The following is a 24470-nucleotide window of genomic DNA, read 5'->3' as shown; positions in this document are numbered from 1 at the left end:
TTAAGGTACTTATCAGAATGACTGCAGGAGAAGGTCAGGATAGGCATCCTCTCTGCTGTTGCTTAGAGTGTTAGCTGGGGTCACCCTTGTGGATTCCTGAAAAATTCCCTAGTGCCATGTCTCTTATTAGCCCCTTAATGACTCCCTCAATCAAGATATCTCTTTTCTATCTACCCCCCACTGTCCTCCATTCTTGAATATCCTGTTCCCTCATGTTCTCCTCCTCTCATGCCCCTCCCCTTCCACCCTCCCTCCCCTGCTCCCAATTTTCTCAGGAGATCTTGACTGTTTCTTCTTTCCTGGGGCATCCACCTATGTCTTTCTTAGGGTTCTTCTTGTTACTTCTCTGGAATTATGAATGATAGGCTGGTTATTCTTTGCTTTTTGTCTAATATCCACTTATGAGTGAGTACATACCATATTTGTCTCTCTGAGTCTGGGTTACCTCACTCAGGATGGCTTTTTCCAGTTCTATCCATTTGCATGCAGATTTTAAGATGTCATTGTTTTTTACCTCTGAGTAGTGTTCCATTGTGTAAATGTAGCACACTTTCTTTACCTGTTCTTCAGTTGAAGGGCAACTAGGTTGTTTCTAGGGTCCGGCTATTATGAATAATGTTGCTATGAACACAGTTGAACAAATGTCCTTGTGGTATGAGTGTGCATATTTTCTTATTGAAGGCAAAAGGTGAAAATTTGTTCCAGTATTAGAAAAATTGATATAACTTTCAACTGCTCTTCACAAACACCGCTTCTAAGGTGTTTGTGAATTTGGGTCTGAATAAACAACCATGTCACCCAGACTCATTCCCAGTAAAGATGAAAACTATAAACAGGGAATAGCAAAATAAGAGATGGTACACAGAAAAAAAAAATGGAACTGGGTATGTTTCCTGCCCCCTCCCCAATTCCCTCGTGTTGAAACTTCAGAGAAAATATGTAATGACATTGTGTTTATGTACATGTGCTTAAGGCATTATTCTTACCCACAGGTCACCTATTGTTGAAGAAAAGCAACCTTAGATCCTGTTCAGACAATGCACAAGCATCTTCCTACCCCTGCACTTGATCCCCACATATACACATCTACAAGATAAAGTGTCAATTCAAACAAGTGTTTATAGCTCAGCAGTTGCATTTCTACAAATATCCAAAAAAAAAAAAAAAAAAACCCTGAGAAATCATCACTTCACTAAATTGATTTGCTGTCCCCAAATACGTCTGGGATTTAAGCAGCACTGGTATATATGCTCCTAATTTGTGAAATACTCATGGCAGAGTACTGAGTGGGATGCATGCTCTTGCGCTGAGCCAGATCTTCTCTAACTGCAGATGACGAGGAGTCAGTGTTGCCTTTGTTCTCTAGGATGATTCATGGGCTCACAGTCTCTCCCTATTTTACTACATGAAATGGGTAGACCTTATGTTTCTTATCATAAAACTTGCTATAATAAATTATAATAAAATATAATAAAAATATTATCTCTACCTCAGGCTCTGACTCAGAAAGAACACACCGTATCTACTGATCACAAGACAAATGTCAGGACTGGCTTGTACAAGGTTAACTGCCAAGGTGAAGGAAATACCATAGAGGCTTTAGAAAGGACACTTTGTGCTTCTCATCAAGACCAAATATTGCTTGAGGTTCTGGCCAATGGAAATCATGGCATGATATACCTGACTACGGTCCTGACTACCTTGAGAAAATACTGTGTTCACAAGCATCAAGTGGAGCCAGTATACTTCAGTAGCAGTACGCATAGGCTTAAGGGACCAGAGTTTGTCACCAACAAGACTATATCTCATTCTATCCTTTGGAGGAATTCTTGAACTTAGTAATGAGTGAGTTGGTTTCTCATTAAAGTTAACTAGGAACCTCATAGTGTACTACCTGCTGTGCTTCTTCTTAGGATCTCTTTCAAGTCTTAAATCCACTTTAGATAACCACCCAAACACAGAAGAATGGAGACTGTAAATAAGCACAACAAACTAGTCTTTCCTCCTTCCAGTCAAATGATATGAATGGCCAGAGTCAGCAAAGAATTGGTATGATCCAGCAGTGGAATGAGCAGGAAGCTAGTAACTAACATTCTTCTCTGAGGACGTGACTTGTGTCAGTTTCCTTACATGAATATATATCATTATCTCTTCCAATATAAATTCTCTGTTGTTTAAAACTAAAGTCCCTTTTAAGTAAAATTCCAGGCCATTGTTGAGGTTTTGTCTTTAAGTTTAATTTCTTTTAATTGGTATCTAATAGGTAAAAGAGTATATATATATATATATATATATATATATATATATATATATATATATTAGAGAGAAATACTGTCTAATTTGTAATCAATTTGTAATATCTTGCCTGGAAACTAGGTTGTTAACTCCACTTGAAATAAAATACATGTGTTTGCCAGAGGATACCCATGATTCCACTTAAGACTGCACTTAGTTGAGCTAGTGAAAGCAATTTGGCTTGGGAATTTGTTGCTAAACAATAAATTCTGATATTGTAGAAATAAAACATGTGTCCATCTCTTTGTTTGGGATAATATATAAATAAAAACAGGTGTTTCTTCCTAACTTACAGTTCAGAAGCAAATTTTTCTGAGGAAATTCAAAATAGATACACACAGTTGTGTGCTTTACAAATCTACCAAATATAGCTTAATGAAGTCATTTTAAATTAAGATTATCATATTAAATATTTTAACAAAAAAGCATAATATATACCTAATATTTAATAGAAGGGGGGAAAGTAATGGAAACACAAGAGAAAGCTGAATGATAAGCTTATTGAGTGGGAGCAAATAAAAATAGTATCATCTTTTATTTTTTTAAATGAATTTATTCTTCTCTCCTGCAATACATTCTGGCTGTAGCCTTCTCTCCATGCACTATTCCCACCAAACCCCCAGCTTCCCCTCTGTTGCAGATCCTCTTCTCCTGCTTTTCCCTTCAGGAAAGAGTAGCCCTCTCAAGGATATCAATGAACATGACTTTAAAAATGCAATAAGGCTAGGCACAAACCTTTATATCAAGGATGTAGAATTAAGGCTGAAAGGACAACCCAGAGGGAAGAAAAGGGTCCCAAGAGCTGGCAAAATAGTTAGAAACACTCTTATTTCCAATGTCAAAAGTTCCACAAAAATCCCAATCTATACAACTGTGGCCTATGTACAAAGGACCTAGCACAGATGTATAAAAGGTCTCTGATAGTCACTTTGACCTCTGTGAACCTTTGTGAGTCCTGATTAGTTGATTCTGTGAACTTTGTTCTTGGGGTATCCTCCAACACTCTGGCTCCTACAATTCTCCCTCCCCCTCTCCTACACAGTACCCCAGTTCCACCTAATGAATGGTTGTGGGTCTCTACATCTGCTCCTATTAACTGTTGGAGAAGCCTCTTTGATAACAACTGACCTAGATACCCACCTATGAGTATAGCAGAACTTCATTAGGAGTCATTTAACTGACTTTTTGCCAGTTGTTTTCAAACCTACCTTAGGGCTTTGGGCTCTCCAGCTTCTGTTTCCTGGCTTTCTAAGGGACGTTGGGCCTGAGTTCATTTTTGTGACATGAGGCTCAAGTTATTAGTTATCTGTGCCCACAATCTGTGAGCTATCCTTGCCTCAGTACATCTTGCAAATAGGGATGGGAGGTCTTGTGACTGTGTCCCAGTTCTACCGCTGGAAGTCTTGCCTAGTTGAAGAAGTTGGGTTGTTCAGACTCTACTCCATATCTCCATTACTAGAAGTCCTTACTAGGGTCACCCTCACAGGTTCCAGGAAGTTTCTATTGGCCTAGTTTTCCACATTGCCTCCCAAATACCCCACAATTCCAGTATATCTCTTTTTTTGTACAGTCTTCTTTCATCGCTAGCTCTCCTACCTGATTCATCTCACTTGCTCATGTTGGGTTTCCCCAAGATATTATGTATTGTTTGTTGCTACTGTGAAGGGTGTTAATTCCCTGAATGCATTCTCAACTCATCTGTCATTCGTATATAGAATATTGATTTTGATTTTGATATTGATATTGATCTTTCAAAAGTTAATTTTGTGTCCAGGCACTTCGCTGAAGGTGGTTATCAGATGTTGGAGTTTCCTGGCTGAATTTTTGGGGCTACTTATTTATACTGCCATGCCATCTATAAATAATGGTACTTTTACTTCACCCTTTCCCATGTGTATCTGCTTTATCATCTTTAGCAGTCCTATTGCTCTAGCTAGTACTTCTAGTGTTGAAGATATGGAGAACATGAACAATCTTTTCTTGCTCTTGATATTAATGGAACTGCTTTATTTTTCTCTCCATTTAATTTTATGTGGACTATAGACTTGCTCTTAATCGCCTTTATATCTGAGACGAAGATCATGGTAGATGACCTGTTTTTATATGTTCTTGGATATGGTTTGTTACTATTTTATTGAGTACTTTTATATCTATATTCTTAAGGGAAATTGGTTGATAAGTCTCTTTCTTTGCTGAATCTTTGTATGGTTTGGGTATCAGGTGACGATGTCCTTATGAAATAAAATTTTCAGTGTTCCTTCTGCTTCTACTTTGTAGAATAAGTTGAAGATTGTTGGTATTAACTCTTCTTTGGAAATTTAGTGGAATTCTTTACTAAAACCATCTGGTTCTGTGCTTTTCTTTCTTTGGTTGGGAGACTTAAAATGATTGCCTCTGCTGGGCGGTGGTGGCGCACGCCTTTAATCCCAGCACTCGGGAGGCAGAGGCAGGCGGATCTCTGTGAGTTCGAGACCAGCCTGGTCTACAAGAGCTAGCTCCAGGACAGGCTCTAAAGCCGCAGAGAAACCCTGTCTTGAAAAAACAAAAACAACAAAAAAAAACAAAAAACAAAAAAAAAGAAAAAAAATGATTGCCTCTTTTTCTTAGGAGTTATAGGTTTATTTAAGTTGTTTATATGATTTGATTTAGCTTTGGTTGGTGATATCTATAGACAATATTATTCCTTTTTTAAGACTTTTCCAACTCTTTGGAATACAGGTTATAAGCATGGCATGATGATTCTTTGGATTTCTTTGGTGTGTATTGTTATGTTCCACGATGTGTTTCTGATTTTGTTAATTCCAATGTTCATTCCCAATCTTTTAGTTAGTTTGGATAAGACTTAATTAATCTCGTTGAATTGCTAAAAAAAAAACCCAATTCCTTGTTTTATTCTTTGTGTTCTCTTTGTTTCTATTGTATTGATTTTAGTCCTCAATTTGCTTATTTTCTGCTGTCTCCTCCTCTTGGATGTTGGATATGCTTGTATCTTTTTTCTTTTTTCTAGAACTTTCATGTATTCAGTTAAGTTGTTAGTTTAATATCCCCCCAAATTTTTGTAGGCACTAGTGATATAAATTTTCCTCTTAGCACTGCTATCATTGTGATCCATCAGTTTGGATACATTTACATTTATTTTCATTAAATTCTAGGAATCATTTTTCTTTCTTATATCTATCCTGACCTAATAGTAATTCAGTAGAGCATTCTTCAGTTTACTTTGGTCTGTAGCCTTTGTGTTGTTCTTGAAATCAAGCTTTAATTCATTGTGTTCTGATAGGATACCGGAGGTTATTTCAGTTTTCTGATTTGTGTTGAGATTTGGATTTTGACTGACTAGGTAGTCCATGTTTGAGAAAGTTCCTTAAAGTGCTCAGAAGAAGTTGTATTTCCTTTGTACTTAGATGGAACGATATGCAGATATATATTAGATCCATTTGGTGTGTAATATCTGTTACCTCCATTATTTCTCTATGTGGTGTTTGTCTGGATGCCTGTCCATTGATTGGAGTGGGTTGCTGAGGTCTCCTTACATATGTGTGAGTTCATTGTATTATCTAAGTTTTAGTAAATGGGTTTCTTTGTGTTTGGGTATAGGTGTTAAGAATTGAAAAAGACTGAAGAGATCATTCAACCATTAAAGGCTAGGCTCACAACCAAAAACATAAGAATTGAAAAGTCAACTGGGTGGAATTTTCCATTGATGACTATGAAGTGTCCTTACCTTTTTCCTTGGATTAGTTTGTGTTTGAAGTCTATTTTGTTATATATTAAAATGGCTACACAACTTTGCCTTTTATGACCATTTGCTTGGAAAATCTTTTTCAAAACCTTTACTCTGAGGTAACTTCTATTTTTGATGTAGAAGTATATTCCTTTTATGCAAAAGTGTGATGGATTCTGCTTTTGTATACATTCTGTTAGTCTTTATAGTGTTCTGTGGAATTGGGTCAATTTATATTGAGAGATATTAGTGAAAGAAATTGATAATTCCTTTTATTTTATTGTTATTATTTTTGTTGGTGGTAGTGGTGGTGGTTTGTGTGTTCCTTTGTTTTGATTTTCATGGTCTTAGATTATTTATTTCCAGCATTTTGTGGGTCTAGTTAACCACCCTGTATTAGATAGTTCCTTCTAGTATTCTCTGTAGGACCAGATTTGTGCAGGAATATTGTTTAAATTTGACATTGCCATAAAATATCATGTTTTCTACATCTACGGTGATTGAAATTTTTCCAGGATGTTATAGTCTAGGCTGGTACCCGTGGTATCTTAGAGTTTGTAGGACAGTTATCCAGGCTGTTCTGTCTTTAGAGTGTCCATTGTGAAATTCTGTGTAATGATATGTTTGATTTTTATTAGTGTGACCTGTGGTTGAGCAGAGGTTTTCTAGCAGAAGTTGGGACTGGACTTCTGATGGTTGGTATGGTCTCTGGTCAAGCAGGGCATCTCCTCTGGAGTTAGGGGTTGGGACATGGTGATAAGGAAAAATGGGGGGGGGGGAGAACTAATGATAGGATGGGAGGCCTGAACTGAGAGAGTAAGGGTTATCCCCCGACAGGAGGCCTACCTGGAGTTCTAGAATCCAGAATGTGTTGCAGGCTTTCCTGGACTCCCAGCCCCCAAATCATGACATGCAGACTTACTAAGAATTATAAATGCTTGGCCTTAGTTTAGGCTTATTTCTAGATAGCTTTTTCAACTTATTTTAAACTGTTTAACCCCAATTAAGTTTTGCCTCGAGACTTTTTACCTATCTTTCATTCTGTATATCCGACTTTATAGCTTCTGTGTTTGGTTGACTGGACCCCAGCTGACTAGCCCTAGCATGCTGGCCCACTTTTCTTTCTGCCTGCCAGAGCTGCCTATCACTCCTCTGTCTAACTATTTGCAGTTCAGCTTATTATTGCTTATTATTGGTCCAAAGAGGTACCTTAGGCAGGAAAGATGAAATAAAAACACAACTTTACATACTAAGACAAATGCAACATAAACAAAATCAACCCACATTTGCTTAACTATTCAAATGCAGCATAAGCAAAAGCAACACATTTTTACATAGTTAAGTAATATTCTGCAACCCAAGTAAATGTGAGGCATCTTGACATAGTTAACAAATATCCTATTTCAAAACAAGTGTGGCCTATATCTTAGAAAAGGGTCTCTGACTGACGGTGGGCTGGGACAAGGCAATGAAGAAGGTAAGAAAGTGATGGGGAAGCTCAGCCAATCACATTTGGCTAGGGTGTGGCCGCCTGGGGCCAGGGAAGAAAACCTGGGAATCCAGGTGCGCTTGCTCTCTTTGTGAGGTGTTCACCAAACCCGTTTTGGACCTCGGAACTTTTACCCCAATCGTGTGAGTTTCCCCGTTTTCAATTATTAAATTATATCTGTTGTTTTGAGCTGGTCTGGTTAATTCTAGCGTACCGGTCGAATATGCCTTCAAGAAAGAATGGTAGTAGGGTAGGCAAACACTGAGAGTCTGGGAGTGGTCCCTGAGGCTGGGCAACCTACCAGGAGTTTGACCTCTGGTGCAGCCAGGTTCTTCCATGTGAGTTGAGGGCAAGGGTGTGACAAAAAGAAGGTAAGGAGAAACTGAGGTAGGACAACAGAGCATCTTGATAGGAGGTGTTATGGAAGTATAAACTAAAGTCATAGGAGACTTATTCAGTGGAAAAAAATACAAAATTTCCCTCTTCTTGCAAAAAATGTTTATGTCCAAGTAAAGAAGACATTTGGAACACCAACCAAATATAATCAGTAATGATGTGGGATTCCTTCTGTGTGCTATGAATATGTTTATTACCGTTGGTTATTAAAGAAGCTGTGTCAGTCAATGGCTTAGTAGAGTAAACCTAGGTAGAAAATCTGAACAGAGATATAGAGAGAAAGTAGATGGAGTTAGGGAAACGCCATATAGCTGCCAAAGGAGACAGTCACTGGGAAAATTCAGTCCCATGATGATACACAGATTAATAGAAATGGGTTAATTTAAGATATAAGAGTTATTCAGGAATATTCCTAAGCTATTGGTCAAGCAGTGCTATAATTAATACAGTTTCTGTGTGGTTATTCAGATCTGAGCAGTTGGGAAACAAAAGAGCAATCTCTGCCAACACAGTAACATACCTACCCAAGGTGCATTACACTTAAAATCCCAAGAGAACTGAAGGAACAAAGACCAGTTCAAGCCACCTTTACTTATAAAGCAAACCAATCAGAATGACAGCAGATATCTGAATAGAAACTCAGAGTCAGAAGACCATTGAATGAAGCAATACTAATCAATATTACCATAACTTGGGAAGTGATCTTTCTGAATTAAAGGAAAAATGAAGAGTTAGCAAGCTAAAAATAAATTCAATGATTTCAGGATCAGTTATACAGCATCTAAAAACAATCAAAGAATCCCCAGAAGGAAAAAGAAATATAACAAAACCTGTAGTGTATTGCCAAGGACCAGCCTCGGCAGAGAAGTACGTCGGTCTTGATCTCAGATGTCTGGAAGGCGATGTGAGTACACGAACACAGGATTCTGATGCTAGGTGACAGGCTATCAGCTGCAGGTCAGGTTCTTCTCTTCTCTCTCTCTCTCTTTCCTTTCTGACTTGAGCTTCAAACCTCAGTCTTTTATTGTGAATTTTAAACAAGGAAAATGATTCTTTCTTCTTGTCACAGGTTAATCATTACATGGGCAAAGCAGTTCACAAAAGTACAAGGACTCTTTGAAATCAGAACATCATCATTCATCATCACATTTCCCCAGTTCCCAAGCCCCATGCCAGCCACTATATTCTTAATTCATGGCTGAGTTAATCATAAAACAACTTCTGAGGCTTTTGCCACAGAAGGTAACTACCTGCGGTTTAAAGAAGCATAGCTCAGTGGGTTTTGCTCTATTATTATACCTTTCCCATTGTTGGTCCTCACAACTCCAATACATATCATTTCGATTTAAAAGCTGTAGGCAGTCAGCCCTAAAGACCTAAGTTCTTCAGAAACCTTATTTATCAGAGACAGGTTCCTTTCTTTTTCAGTATAATTATTTTTGCGAAGTTTCATAATCAAGGAAAAAACAATTTCCGCGTTTTCCCCAAATTTCCTCAATTTCTTCATTAGTTAGTTTTTTCCCATGACCCGCTTTCTAGCTCTAATGCCTGCCCAATCTATTAGATTGGGAAGACTCGTATTATTGTACAGCACATCCATATTTTCAGAAGCCACTGGTGCGGAAGGAGAAAAGAACATGAAGAACAAGTACACTAGGAGAATTGCTATGACAACAACCATTGCCAAATGCATGCAGGTGCCAGAGAAGCAGCCCTTAGGGCATGTAGGTGTTTTCTCCTTTGCCCTCAAGTAACACAGTCATTTAGCTGTCACTGGGTTGCCTGGAGGGAGTTGCTTCCTGCATGTTAGGAACCCTGCTTGAAGGGGCCTATGTTTTGCAACAGTATTAGATGTGAACACCACCACACATATACAATTAATCATATAAATAACTTAGTGTTGACAACAAAAATTATCACAGGTGTTTCAAACTAAAACTGCATTATACATCAAATGTCCTCACCAGGTAAGTACAGAGAGAATATTCCACCCAGAAACAGCAGGTTACATCTATCAGAAACTCAGAACTTTATCCAAAACGAAATATGTTTCAGATGGAAAAAATATTTAAAAGGCAGGGGATGAAACTAGAAATTAACAAGCGAAAGGTTTTAGAACATATAAGAACACACACACACACACACACACACACACACACACGTTCTTCCCCCGAGGAAGATGTTCGGACCCAGCAACAGACACGTAGATTTTTAAGTTCAGTCTTGCAGAAGTGTGAGTATATGTTCAGAATGATGGTTGAGTAGAACACAAGGAAGGCTGGCTTAGCCAGGGAGACAGGTCATACATACCATGCTCTCCGTCATTGCTTCCAAATTTGAGACACCACCTAAGTGCCCCAAATCCCTAGCCTCTGTTGCAGAGAACGCAGAATCCTAAATGAGTGGATTGCTAACATGGGCGTGGCTGTGCGTCTCAGCCCCATAGAGATTGGCTAAACCTGTCTCCTTGTTCCGCTGTGTGTAATAACCCCACCTTCCTGTTCACCTGTGCATAATAAGCACGTGGCTACTATATTGGAGAGTCCCGTCCACCTGGATCCCAGCTTTTCTGTGTCTGTCTTGTCTTTCCTTGCCACCCAGGTCAGGTTTCCAGGACCTAGCTGCACAGAGCAAAGCCCTGTTTCTGGATGGATTCTGTAGGTTTTCCCATGAGTCAGCTTGCCCAGGAGACGCAGCGTGCTATTTGTCTTGCCTGCATCTTACGGGTAGTGCCAAGTGGCTGCTCTGCATTCACTACCCTGCAAACAGAGCTGTGCACATGACTGTACGCCAGTCAGTGCCTGCGAAGACATCGCTGACGCCTCTACTCTGAGAGCTGCCAAAGAATGGTGCTTTGAACTCTTCCTAAAAAGAAAAATGTCTCGCTCATTTATAATATTTTATCCAACTGAAGCATGCTTGTAAGCTGTAGATGGATGAGCTGCAAAGATGTGGGAATCAGACATTTTGGCCTGTGCTCTGTTCTTAATTATATCTTGGGAAAACAAAAAAAAAAAAAAAAAAGAACATGTAGAGATAAAACACTGCACTTGGAAATGATCAGTAAGTCATTGAAGACATGAAAGAGGCAGTAAGCATGGTACATACATGCAGAGGAATTATACTCTGCTAGAATGACTATTTAAATGGTGATATTTACAGGTAAGTAGAAGGAACTGGAAAACATACTGAGTGGGGGTAATCCAGATCCATATTCATTCCTATTTGTAGATACTAATTTCAAATCTTTAGATTTCAGTATACAAGTTGATGTGAATGAAGAAAGTAGGAAAGAAGAAAGAGACCGTGAGGACAAGAAGGGAGAAAGAGCTCTAGGGAATATAAGGTGGTAGAATGATTTGGGTGCTACAAAAATAATAAGAGAAAATGGGGACTTTAGCTGGGAGGGATAAAAGGGTAAAAAAGTGGGACTGAAGGGAGGACGGATAAATAACAGCAAGATAATGTATCCTTTACTCTTCCACCTTTTGGTAAAGTGCCACAATCAAAACAACTTAGAGGAGAGGGCTTTATTAGGGTTTGTAATTCCAAAATCACAGGAGTCCATGATGGCAAAACAGAGGTAAAAGACCTGGAGAATGAACTCAAACAGTAAGCAGGAAAAAAAAATCACTGGGGAAGACGCAAATTGGAACCTCAATTCTTGATCCAGTAACTTATTTATTCCATCAGTGGTTCATCTCCTAGACTTCCCCAGTCAGTACCATAAACTGGGAACCAGAACCTTTGGGAGAAATTATCAATAGAACCACCACATGGTGTAAACAAATAATATACATAATATATGTATCTATACATATGTGATTATATATATTTATTGGAGTTACATTATATGATTTTATGGTTCTTTTACCAAGGATCATGAACTATCTAATGCCAGTGTCAGCCCTGGGAATCCTTCACTCCAGTTCTTGAATGAAGGAATGCAGTTGTCTTCATAAACCATATGGGCTCTTGTCATTGCACGGGTTACTTTCAGATGTTGGAAAAAGACCGGTATTTCTGAAGACATTATGTGATTTGTACATGGACTTGAAGGAATTGATTTAGAACTCAAGCTGGTAGCCTCCTCTCTGAGGAATATCTCTCATTGTGTACGAAGCCATTATATAAGCTGCCAAGTGGGGAAAACAGATCCTATACAACTGGGTAACTCATAAACCATAGTAACAATTGGTTCAGCAAGAAATACTCAACAATCCAATAGTGACTGTTTGTCTTGGGATAAAACAACAGCTGTCTAATTGAGAGAAATCATAGTCTATGGAATGAAATTCACACCCGTTAGTTATGACATAGCCAACTCTTCATGGTTATAGAGGTCATAGACCCTAGAAGAGAACGTAGAACTCCCAATTTGCTAACATTATAGTATTCTAAAAATCTTTAAACTCACTGATGAGCTTAGTATCAAAGAAGCATCTTACTGCAACAGATGGAAACTTTTACAGATATTTACAACTTACTGGAATGCAGAAAATTAACCATGAGGTGCCTACCCCAATAGATACATCTTTAACGTGTCACTACATCAAAGCTTCAGGGGATATCCCACAAAGGGACCAGAAACACTCTGAGGGTCAGAGGTTCAGAATGCCTTGAGCTTCTAGACACGACAGAAGAACTGCAACACAAAGCTCAACAAGAAGATTTCCTGAATAAGACCTACATGATGACACCATTAATTGACATGCTGATGCAGACTGGAGAATTCCCATGAGGTCCAACATTGTGGAATAGGTTGAAAACTAATGAAACGAAAAGCTGCAGGAGGCCAGTGGCTGCTGGGAGAGAATTAGTGTCCTCCAGAGAGGAGCTTCTGCGTGGGTTACTCACTTTCGGCTGGTCAACCCTGGACACGTATCCATAGAACCAATGCTAAATGGACTCAGTAAGTAGTATATCCATTGAGGAAGGGAGGGAGTATGAGTTTGGAAAGGGGAGGAGGAAAATAAAGGAAGTTATATAAATACATTGCTTATGTGTGAAGTTCTTAAAATATATTTTAGAACAGAAAAAAACTGTGTGATGCAGTTGACTAACACAGTAGAGTTGTGGAATATTATTTTAATGTGTGTTACTTTTGTTTATGCTGTGGAACATTTGTTTAGTGATGTAAAAATGTGTTGTTTTGTTTATGTTATATTTGTTTATTTGTGAAGCTGTGATTTTTTTTTTTAACCTGTCTAAAACACTTAACGGTTTAATAAAGAGCTGAATAGCCAATAGCGAGGCAGGAGAAAGGATAGGGAGGACTAGCAGAGAGAGTTTAAATAGGAGAAGTCTAGGAGAGAGGAGAGGGAACAAGCAAAGGAGAGAGGAAATTAGTGGCCAATCACCCAGCCACACAGCCAGCGACAGAATAAGAATCAAAGTAAGATATGAAGAAGTAAGTAAAGGAAAAAGTCCAGAAGCAAGAGTAGATGAGATTATTTAAATTAAAAGCTGATTAGAAACAAGTCAAGTGAAGGCCAGGCATTTTGTTAGTAAGGGTAAACCTCGGAGTGAGTGATTTATTTGGAAGCTGGGTGGCAGTCTCCCAAAGACTAAAAGAGTAAAGAGTAAAAGAATAAACAAACAACTATATTTTGGCGTACCAATGTGAGACTCAAATTTCCATGTAAATTCTGAGAAAGCTAAAGAGGCAGGGTTCTCCTTTAAGAAACCCTGCTGTACAGTAGAGCATTAAAAGAGCATTTTTTCATGCTAAATAGAAACAACTAAGTAAAAAGCTCCTGCCATATGCAAGCATCGCATCAGCTTTATAGAGCTCTGGGGTTTGAATGCAGTTTCTGGTCACACAGCTTCAACCAGGCCTCAAGCTTTGGGCTTTGCTTTTAGGATCCTAGAGTGGGTGGAGCCAGCCTACAGAGCATGCGAAGGGTCCAGGTGTAGCTTAACAGTGTAAAGTTAGCTCCTGTGGTCAAAAAAGGCTAAAAGGTTCGCAGTAAATTTGCACCCAGACACAGAAACATGCACAATACACACACACACACACACACACACACACACAATTTTACATTATTTTACATAAAGCACACATAAATAAACAAAACCGAAATGTAATAAAAAGTTGAAAACAAAGATAACAAACAATCAAAAAGGCATCCAAGGACAAGAAAGTAAAATCAGTAACAACAATCTATAAACATTAGTTCTAGAGAAAAGAGACTTCACTATTCATCAGCAAATCTTCTCTTTGCACAGAGTCCACTATAGAAAACCAGAGGCTACCAAACACCAGTCCCACACCTACGGCTCAGAAAATAGTGCTCAGATAAAATGCCAAAGAGAACTGAAATTTTTAAAAATGAACTTTTTGAAAAAAAAACTCCATAGTATCGCCCCACGAAGTGCTTGAAGGACTTAATACAATAGGAAAGCTAATTCGTTTACAATGTTCTTGCAAAATATAAGCCATTTAGGAATACATTTTGGCAATCTCTAATAAAACCTATCAATGTAGTTTTAACATATGATCAAGTAGACATAACTTTTGGGAAACATCCAAGGCATTTTAATATCATCTACACTCTAAATGATCTGTATGGATAATAGTAATATAATGACTCATAACTGAAAAGACTTGGAAGTTGTCTGGATGTCTTTTAATGACATCTGTCTGGAAGTCTTTTAATGAACTGCAGTTAGTCTAAACAACAGAATGTTGTTCAATGCTAAACCAAACTGAATGCTCAAGCTTTGAAAATACAAGTGATAAATACATTCATATTATTAGATGGAAGATTCTAGTCTGCAGAGGTGACACACTGCATGACATTCTGGATAGGAGAAGCTGTGTAAATGGTCAAAAGAATCAGGGAGGTGGGAAGTGGGGAAAGTAAAGATAAAAAAGGCAGAACTTGCAGGACCTCAAAGGTAATAAAAATATATTTTATACTGCTTGTGTAGTGGATGCAATTAACACACATGCCAAAAACCATAGACTGAGTTCTAATACATATTACAAGGATTTTACATGACAATAGGGAATATAGGCTGATTGATGACACCGATTTTAGAATTTTGTGAAGGATATTGATGAGGAAGTGGGAGAATATATTGGTCGGCAGAAGCATACAGAAGGCTTATATTATATATTTTCATATGCACCTAAAATACTCTAATAATAAAATCTGTTTAATTGCAATTTTAAAGAAGAAGACACGGAGAAATGCTTGGACATGCAAAGGCTCTCCTCTGATTTCCATACATGTGCTAGGGATCATGGCATCACACCCAAACACAAGAACATGCACACACACAATAGCACCTCTGATCTCCCAGTGTACACACAGGGACCCTTTAGAAAGTATTGTTCTTCACAAACATTTGAAAAAAAATGACAAATTAAAAGTTAAATGAAAATATCTTAATAATTAAATGTGTCACATAAAGAATTTTAGTGTCACAAACATAAAAGCCTTGGAAATTTTCACTGGAGATTAGAAAGGAAGTGCAGGGATATGTAGAATTTGTCCAAAAACAACAGAAAAGTTGGCTGACATTTGAGAAACATGGTGAGACAGAGAAGTACAGATGAACCCACTCTTGCCCTTTTGGCTCCCTAGAGAAATATTTCACAGGGAAGAAAGGACCACTTCAGTGGATGTCCTGCACTCTGTGGAAAAACTTGCCAATCCAAACATATTCTGCCCTTATCAAAGCAATGATCCCTCCCAGCTTGTCACCTACTAAGCAGGTGGTTCTCACATTCTGTCTTATATTCCAGTGTTCCTGCATCCCTAGTTTTAACATGAACTCATGTAGATTTGAAGATTTCCATTTGACTCACCACATTATCTGGAATATTCTTTACAAAATAGGAAATTATGCCAAAGTAAAAATAATGGAAAGAAAAGGTCTGTATTTTTATTTAATGACCCTTCATTTTCTTATGTTGTATAAATAATTACTTTAATATGGGTAATTTCATTACATATGTGTAGAAAATAAATTATCATATTCTAGTAGAAGCAAAAATTGAGTTAAATGGTAACAGAACAAAACCACCCCTCAGACTGAAAGTAATGTTGCCTTCTTGTGGCTACATGTTAATTTCCACTTTTAAATTCTTTTCTTTGACTGGTAAAAAATTAAATACTTTAAATGCACCTATAATTGAAAAATTACTACAATTATGCAAGCCATTATACATAAATCTACATATAAGCATATCAGATAATATTAATGTATTCACAAATATCTCTTCTAAATAAACACCGAATTGTGATTGTTATTTTTTAACCATATATAGTTTTGATGTAATGCCTTGGCAAGTTAACTTTAAATCTAATAAAAATCTTAAGTGATAATGAAATTTTGAAATGAACCAATAATAAGAAACTCTTAGTTCAAGGAGAATATTCCATTTATTTTCTTCAAAACATTTTTAATTATGTCTCAGGAATTTTCCATAATATCCAAATTTCTCAATTGAATTGCTGTTTTATTTTATTATATTTTTCCATGGACCCTTCATATTATGAAAATGAACTGTCAAATATAAATCATGTTTCTGTGAAGTATCTGGATCTCTAATAACATCAGAATGAATAATTATTTCTTTCAAAAAATTTGTTGGTAAAGATGGTAGAATAGAAGCAAGCAATTTACTAAAACATCACAAATATGAAAAAACAGAAAAACCGTGTAATCAAAAATGTGAAAAGCATTGACGGCAAGGTAGCATTGTACTAAATAGCAGAATAAGAAAGAAGTCAAGAAAAAATATTATTGGTTAATAGAATTATAGTGGGAAAAAGAACCTCTGACTCATAGTGGTATACAAAAAGGGTGGAGAAGAGAGAGAAAATCCTCTCCACATGCCTTGTTTTTAAAAGGAGCAATAGAAAATCCTCTGGAGCGAAGACAGCAAAAATAAGAGTGGATGACTGACCCACTAAGCAGATGCAGGGAAATTACTCAGGGCTAATGTCTGAAATATTCTGATAAGCGAGAAACAGAACCCAGGCAAAACTGCAATCAAACCACTCTATTGGAAAGAACACATGGTGTAGCGCATCCATGTCTGGCCTCAGAATTCTCTAGACCCTCCCTCTACCCAATAAAAGGAAGAGATGCAGAGATCCACAAATGCACAGGAACCTGCTGACCTGAACTGAACATCTCTGGAACAAAGAATTTGAACTAAGACTGTAGAGGGTGAAAGCAAAGCAAGTTTAAGACTGCAGGGGCCAGCGACAGATCACTTCTTATATCTTTGAGCTATATGGGGAAATGGAGGGACTGCCCAGCAACCTTGGAAAATGAAACTGGTAAGAAAAGAAGTAATAAAGAGTAACACACCAAGCTGATGACTTGAACAATCACTTCTTTTTTTTAATTTTTATTAAAAATTTCTGCTTCCTCCCCGCCTCCCATTTACCCCCCTCCCCCTCCACTCCCCCTCCCTCTCCTGTCCAAAGAGCAGTCAGGGTTCCCAGCCCTGTGGGAAGTCCAAGTTCCTCCCCCTCCATCCAGGTCCAGGAAGGTGAGCATCCAAACAGGCTACCCCCCACCAAAGCCAGTATGCCTAGTAGGATCCAAATCCAGTGTCATTGTCCTTGGCTTCTCAGCAGCCCTCATTGTCTGCCATGTTCAGGGAGTCCGGTTTTATCCCATGCTTTTTCAGTCCCAGTCCAGCTGGCCTAATTGCATTTCCTCACCTCACCATGATTAGAAGAGTATGCACACACTTTGCTTAAAATTTAGGCCCTAAAGTAAGTATCACAGGGAGCAAAGCATTACTTGCAATCCATATGTTAGTGATCTACCTTGAACAAGAATAAAGGCTGTTACTCTGGAAGATATGGGTACTGAGTATATGAAAAAAAAACATGTTGGCCTAGAATTTTTATTTCTAGCTCTTTGGTAGTTATTACTATCAATGAAGGAAGACCATGAAAAAAGAGATTACAGATCTCTGTGGAGGTTGTTTTGCCTCAAACATTAGTCATAAACTGCAGTGTAAAAAACAGGCAGTGAATTTGACAGAGAGAATTATGGAATAAATGGGAGGGTTTGAAGCGAGGAAAGGGAATAGGAAATGGTAAAAGAAAATATGCAAAATGTGCAAGATCTTTGCTGATAATGGTTCTCCACTGACAGTAGGTCAGATAACTATCTGAAGGAAATAACATACTTAAAACATGATTTTGAGGATTTTGAATGTGCACAGAGTATTCAAAATGAGATACCACACCTTTAACTTACAAGGTAAACCATTTATGAGTTCAGAAGAAAGTTGAATACATCCCCATTAAGTGGTCTTTGGCAGCATATAATGGATGTAGGACTTGGTGACTCATTGAAAGGCACATTTTGTGCAACGAGTGGAGTGTGCTTAATATTGAATAAAGATATGAAATAATCCATCTAAAAATAATGAGTAAGTTTAAATAGCCTAGATGTGAAATTCACTAATTGTTTGTATTTTCTTATTGAAGGAAGAAAGCAAACAATTAAAGTATATTTAAAAAGTATAAATTTTTAAATGGCTCTTCATAAAATGACACTTCTAAGGTGATTTTATACTTGCATCTGCATAATCACAACCCTGATTCATGTTCAGTGTTGATGAAAGCTATAATCAGGGATTATTAAAATAAGAGAAAGCAATGATAAGAAACTTTCATAGATAAATGAAACTGGATCTGATTTTTCCACATTTCCCTTTTGAAGACAGAGGTATAGAACTCTGCGGAAAGAAACTAGAAATTCTCTAGACTTTGTGAGGACACATCAGGGACACCAGTCGGCCTCTTTCATTTACATATCATTCATATTAGAGGAAATGTGTGCACAATGACTACAGCGACCCCACATAGCAATGCTTCCCTTATATTGTTAATGAATTTGTCAGCTCTAGTTGCTTTGGCATAACATCAATCAATGTGTTGGTTACCCCCTGTGTCCTGTGGACTGCTTAATTTAACCAGGACTTTTCCTTTGCCTGGTTTCAGCCATGGCTTCTTTCCCATTGATGTTTCTCACAACTCTGCTGGGGCCATCTATGCTCACTGAGGGAAGGGTAAGTTTGAAATGATAATCATCTCAGATGTAAGGATGTGGTGAGATGGTACAGTCCTTGAGAGTACAGGAATCCAGAGGATCTGAGAGGTGACAGCATTCTCATGAGGCCTAGGATCACTGAGCAGGGTTTTGGAGATGAGCTAGTGAGTTTTCACTCCACACCCCTGACTGTTATAGCACACACCAGTGAAAAGTGGGTACTGGACATCACAAATGCAGGACACTTCCCAGGCATCAAAGATGCACATTAAAATGCTTTAATATATGTCTGTCAGTAAAGCATTAAAAGTTGAGTTTAAATATAAAGGTTTTTTTTTTTTTCATTGCTGTGCTACCGCTGTGAAATGTGAGGGAGGAAGAAAAGAATCCAGAAGTCAATTAAGGACATTCTCTCAAATAAATTTTATGCTGAGGACCAACAGAAAACATGATCAGTTGACCTCTACAGCATGTGAAGTCTGCCTCAATCTGTAGACACAAATAACCCCTCTTTCTTTCTGTAAAACAGATAGTTCTTTTTTTAAAAAATTATTTGTTTATTATATATACAACATTCTGTCCCCATGTATGCCTGAATGCCAGAAGAGGGCGCCAGATCTCATTACAGATGGTTGTGAGCCACCATGTGGTTGCTGGGAATTGAACTCAGGACCTCTGGAAGAGCAGCAGGTCTCTTAACCATTGAGCCATCTCTCCAGCCCAACAGATAGTTCTTAATAAAGTTTGATGGCGTATTGTTTACTTAAAATGAACTCTGTTAAAATGCTACATTTTATATTTTATTCTCAATAAATTTGAATTTTTGACCCTCCTAATAAAAGTTCCACTGAAACTCCATAGAAAACACATCTTTTCAATAGAATTTCCATATACAAGCAAGATTGTATAAGGAGTAGAAAATTATTAAATTTTCTTCTAAAAAAAATCTCTCAGTTTTGAAAAAATGCTTTATACTTCAATTTGAGTTTAATAAGAATATTATGAACCTTGTCTTAGATGAAATGCATGATTCACTATTTCAGATGTCTAGCATGTACCTTCTTTTTACCAGAAATTGGTAACTTTGGGTTTATTTGTTCGTGGGAATATAAAATGGGATAGATATGGAGCAGACAATTGTCATACTGTATGGTGAGGTTCATGAAGACAGAACTCTGAAACTCTGAAATAAAAGAAACCTTTGATCATGGAGGAGAGACTAACTCTACTTTAATATAATAATAACCCTGTGTCTGTTCACACATGCTTAAAATATTGTTCTTAGACATGGGCCAACACACTGTTGGGGAAAAGTCATTCTTAGACCTTGTTCAGACATTCACAAGCATTGTTCTAAACCTGCACTTGATATATACAGCTGCAAGGTAATGTGTAAATTTGAATCAATGCTAATAACTCATTGGTTGTATTTCTACCTCTTCCCCAAATAGACTGGAAGATATTTTCTGTGAATATCTGAAAGCAGGATGTTGAGAACCCCTAGGGAATTTGCTCTAAATCGTTGGACCGTCCTGGTAGAGTACTGAGTGGAAACCCTGCTCTTGCACTGAGCCATATCCTAACTGCAGATGGCAAGAAGCCAGTGTTCCTTTTGTGTTCTAGGATGGATCCAGAGTTTACAACCTCCTCCCATCTTAATAGCATCTTTCATAAATACAAATGCATAACTCTTATATTCCTTACTATAAACCTTGTTATAACACATTTTCTCTACCCTAAGCTTTGACTCAGACTTAGAAAGAACTCCTCATATCTACGGATCACAAGACAAATATCAAGGCTGTTCTAGAAAAGGTTGACTGCCAAGGTGAGGGAAATATAAAAGCCTTGGAGAGGATGTCCTGTGCCTTCCAACAAGACAAGACCAAACATTGTTTGAAGACCTGGCCAATGTTAATTAACATGTTAGACCTGCCTCTAGTCTTGACTGCTCTGAGAAAATGTGCTCACAGCATCAAGTGAATCCACTTGCACTCACAAGGCCCATAGACTTCAAGGGACCAGAGTTAGTCACCAGGAAGACTATTTCACATTCTACCCTTTGAAGAGGTTCTTTTTTTTTTTCTCATGGTTTATTTTTTTATATTTAAAAATTTCCATCACCTTCCCTCCTCCTCCCCCCTCCCTCCCCTTCCCTCCCCTCCTTCTCCCCCTTCCCTCCCCTCCCCTCCACCCATACCTCCCCTCCCTCCCTCTCAAGGCCAAGGAGCCATCAGGGTTCCCTACTCTATGCTAAGACCAAGGTCCTCCCAACTCCCCCCAGGTCCAGGAAGGTGATCAACCAAGCTGAGAAGGCTCCCACAGAGCCCGTCCATGCAGAAGAATCAGAGCCCAGCGCCATTGTCCTTTGCTTCTCAGTCAGCCCCCGCTGTTGGCCACATTCAGAGAGATGGGTTTGGTCGCATGATCCATCAGTCCCATTCCAACTGGAGTTGGTGATCTCCCATTAGTTCTGTACCACCGTCTCCATGAGTGAACGCACCCCTCACATTCCTGACTTTCTCCCTCATGTTCTCGCTCCTTCTGCTCCTCATCAGGACCTTGGGAGCTCAGTCCAGTGCTCCAATGTGGGGCTCAGTCATTTTCCCCATCTGTCGCCAGATGGAGGTTCCCTCACGGCCCTGACTTTCTTTCTCATGTTCTCTCTCCTTCTGCTCCTCATCAGGACCTTGGGAGCTCAGTCCGGTGCTCCAATGTGGGGCTCTGTCATTTTCTTCATCTATCGTCAGGTGGAGGTTCTATGGTGATATGCAAGAAATTCATCAGTATGGCTATAGGAACTGGCCTTTTCAGGCTCCCTCTCCTCAGCTGCCCAAGGAACTAACTGGGGGCGTCTCCCTGGAAACCTGGGAACCCCTCTAGGGTCAAGTCTCTTGACAACCCTCAGGTGGCTCCTTAAATTAAGATATATGCTTCCCTGCTCCCATATCCACCCTTCCTGTATCCCAAGCACCCCATTCCTCCAAGTTCCCCCCATTCTCCCCTTCGCACTTTTCTCTCCCCATCTTCCCTTGGCCCAGTCTCGCCCAACCCTCAAGTTCCCAATTTTGCCTGGCGATCGTGTCTACTTCCAATATCCAGGAGGATTACTATATCTTTTTTGGGAGTTCACCTTCTTATTATCTTCTCAAGGATCCCAAATTTATAGGCTCGATGTCCTTTAATTATGGCTAGAAACCGATTATGAGTGAGTACATCCCATGTTCATCTTTTTGGGTCTGGGTTACCTCACTCAGAATAGTGTTTTCTATTTCCATCCATTTGCCTGCAAAATTCAAGTTGTCATTGTTTTTTACCGCTGAGTAGTATTCTAGCATGTATATATTCCACAGTTTCTTCATCCATTCTTCCACTGAAGGGCATCTAGGTTGTTTCCAGGATCTGGCTATTACAAATAATGCTGCTATGAACATAGATGAGCATATGCTTTTGTTGTATGATTGGGCATCTCTTGGGTAGATTCCCAATAGTGGAATTGCTGGGTCCTGGGGTAGGTTGATCCCGAATTTCCTGTGAAACCGCCACACTGCTTTCCAAAGTGGTTGCACAAGTGTGCATTCCCGCCAGCAATGGATGAGTGTACCCCTTACCCCACAACCTCTCCAGCAAAGGTTATTATTGGTGTTTTGGATTTTAGCCAATCTGACAGGTGTAAGATGATATCTCAAAGTTGTTTTGATTTGCATTTCCCTGATAGCTAGGGAGGTTGAGCATGACCTTAAGTGTCTTTTGGCCATTCGAACTTTTTCTGTTGAGAATTCTCTGTTCAATTCAGCGCCCCATTTTTTAATTGGGTTAATTGGCATTTTACCGTCTAGTCTCTTGAGTTCCTTATATATTTTAGAGATCAGACCTTTGTCAGTTGCAGGGTTGGTGAAGATCTTTTCCCAGTCAGTAGGCTGCCTTTGTGTCTTAGTGACAATGTCCTTTGCTTTACAGAAGCTGCTCAACTTCAGGAGGTCCCATTTGTTCAATGCTGCCCTTAATGTCTGTGCAACTGGGGTTATGCGTAGGAAACGGTTCCCTGTGCCCATTTGTTGTAGAGTACTTCCCAGTTTGTCCTCTATCAAGCTCAATGTGTTCAGATTAATATTGAGGTCTTTAATCCAATTGGATTTGAGTTTTGTGCATGGTGATAGATATGGATCTACTTTCATTCTTCTACAGATTGACATCCAATTATGCCAGCACCATTTGTTGAAGATGCCCTCTTTCTTCCATTGTGTACTTTTGGCTCCTTTATCAAAAATCAGGTGTTCATAGGTTTGTGGTTTAAGATCCGGGTCTTCTATACGATTCCATTGGTCACCTTCTCTGTTTTTATGCCAATACCAAGCTGTTTTCAATACTGTAGCTCTGTAATAGAGTTTGAAGTCAGGGATGGTAATGCCTCCAGAAGTACCTTTATTGTATAAGATTGCTTTGGCTATCCTGGGTTTCTTGTTTTTCCATATAAAGTTGATTATTGTCCTCTTAATCTCTGTGAAGAATTTTAATGGGACCTTGATTGGGATTGCATTGAATCTATAGATTGCTTTTGGTAGAATTGCCATTTTTACTATGTTGATCCTCCCAATCCACGAGCAGGGGAGATCCTTCCATTTTCTGGTATCCTCTTCAATTTCTTTCTTCAAAGACTTAAAGTTCTTGTCAAATAAATCCTTCACTTCCTTGGTTAGAGATACTCCCAGATATCTTATGCTATTTGTGGCTATTGTGAAAGGTGATACTTCTCTGATTTCCCTCTCTGCTTCCTTATCCTTTGTGTATAGGAGGGTGACTGATTTTTTGGAGTTGATCTTGTAACCTGCCACGTTACTGAAGGAGTTTATGAGCTGTAGGAGTTCTTTGGTGGAGTTTTTGGGGTCGCTTATGTATACTATCATATCATCTGCAAATAACGAAAGTTTAACTTCTTCCTTTCCAAATTGATTCCCCTTGATTCCCTTATGTTGTCTTATTGCTATTGCTAGAACTTCAAGCACTATATTGAAGAGATAAGGAGAGAGTGGACAGCCTTGTCGTGTTCCTGAATTTAGTGGGATAGCCTTGAGTTTCTCTCCATTTAATTTGATGTTAGCTGTCGGCTTGCTGTAAATAGCTTTTATTATATTTAGGAATGACCCTTGTATCCCTAATCTCTCCAAGACCTTTATCATAAAAGGGTGCTGAATTTTGTCAAATGCTTTTTCAGCATCTAATGAGATGACCATATGGTTTTTTTCCTTCAGTTTATTTATATGATGGATTACATTGATAGATTTTCGTATGTTGAACCAGCCCTGCATCTCTGGGATGAAGCCTACTTGATCGTAATGGATAATTTTTCTAATGTGTTCTTGGATTCGGTTTGCCAGTATTTTATTGAGAATTTTTGCGTCAATGTTCATGAGTGAGATTGGCCTGTAATTCTCTTTCTTGGTTGAGTCTTTGTGTGGTTTAGGTATCAGGGTAACTGTAGCTTCATAGAAGGAATTTGGCAGTGACTCTTGTGTTTCTATATTATGAAAT

The 24470-nt window shown here is 38.6% G+C and overlaps 1 protein-coding gene across 2 annotated transcripts in view; it reads right to left on the bottom strand.

The window, feature by feature from the left end:
- The window catches only part of LOC119823426 (cysteine-rich secretory protein 1-like), a 63989-nt gene extending 55121 nt beyond the window's left edge, over positions 1 to 8868 (bottom strand). For both annotated transcript variants that reach the window (XM_038343437.1, XM_038343436.1), the window contains exon 1: positions 8735 to 8868. The gene's annotated coding sequence lies outside the window, so the exon portion shown is untranslated. The remainder of the gene's footprint in view (positions 1 to 8734) is intronic.
- Positions 8869 to 24470: the final 15602 nt, after the last annotated feature.

The sequence above is a fragment of the Arvicola amphibius genome, chromosome 9 (assembly GCF_903992535.2).
Source record: "Arvicola amphibius chromosome 9, mArvAmp1.2, whole genome shotgun sequence".
NCBI lineage: Eukaryota > Metazoa > Chordata > Mammalia > Rodentia > Cricetidae > Arvicola > Arvicola amphibius.
This window is presented reverse-complemented; position numbering and strand designations above follow the sequence as displayed.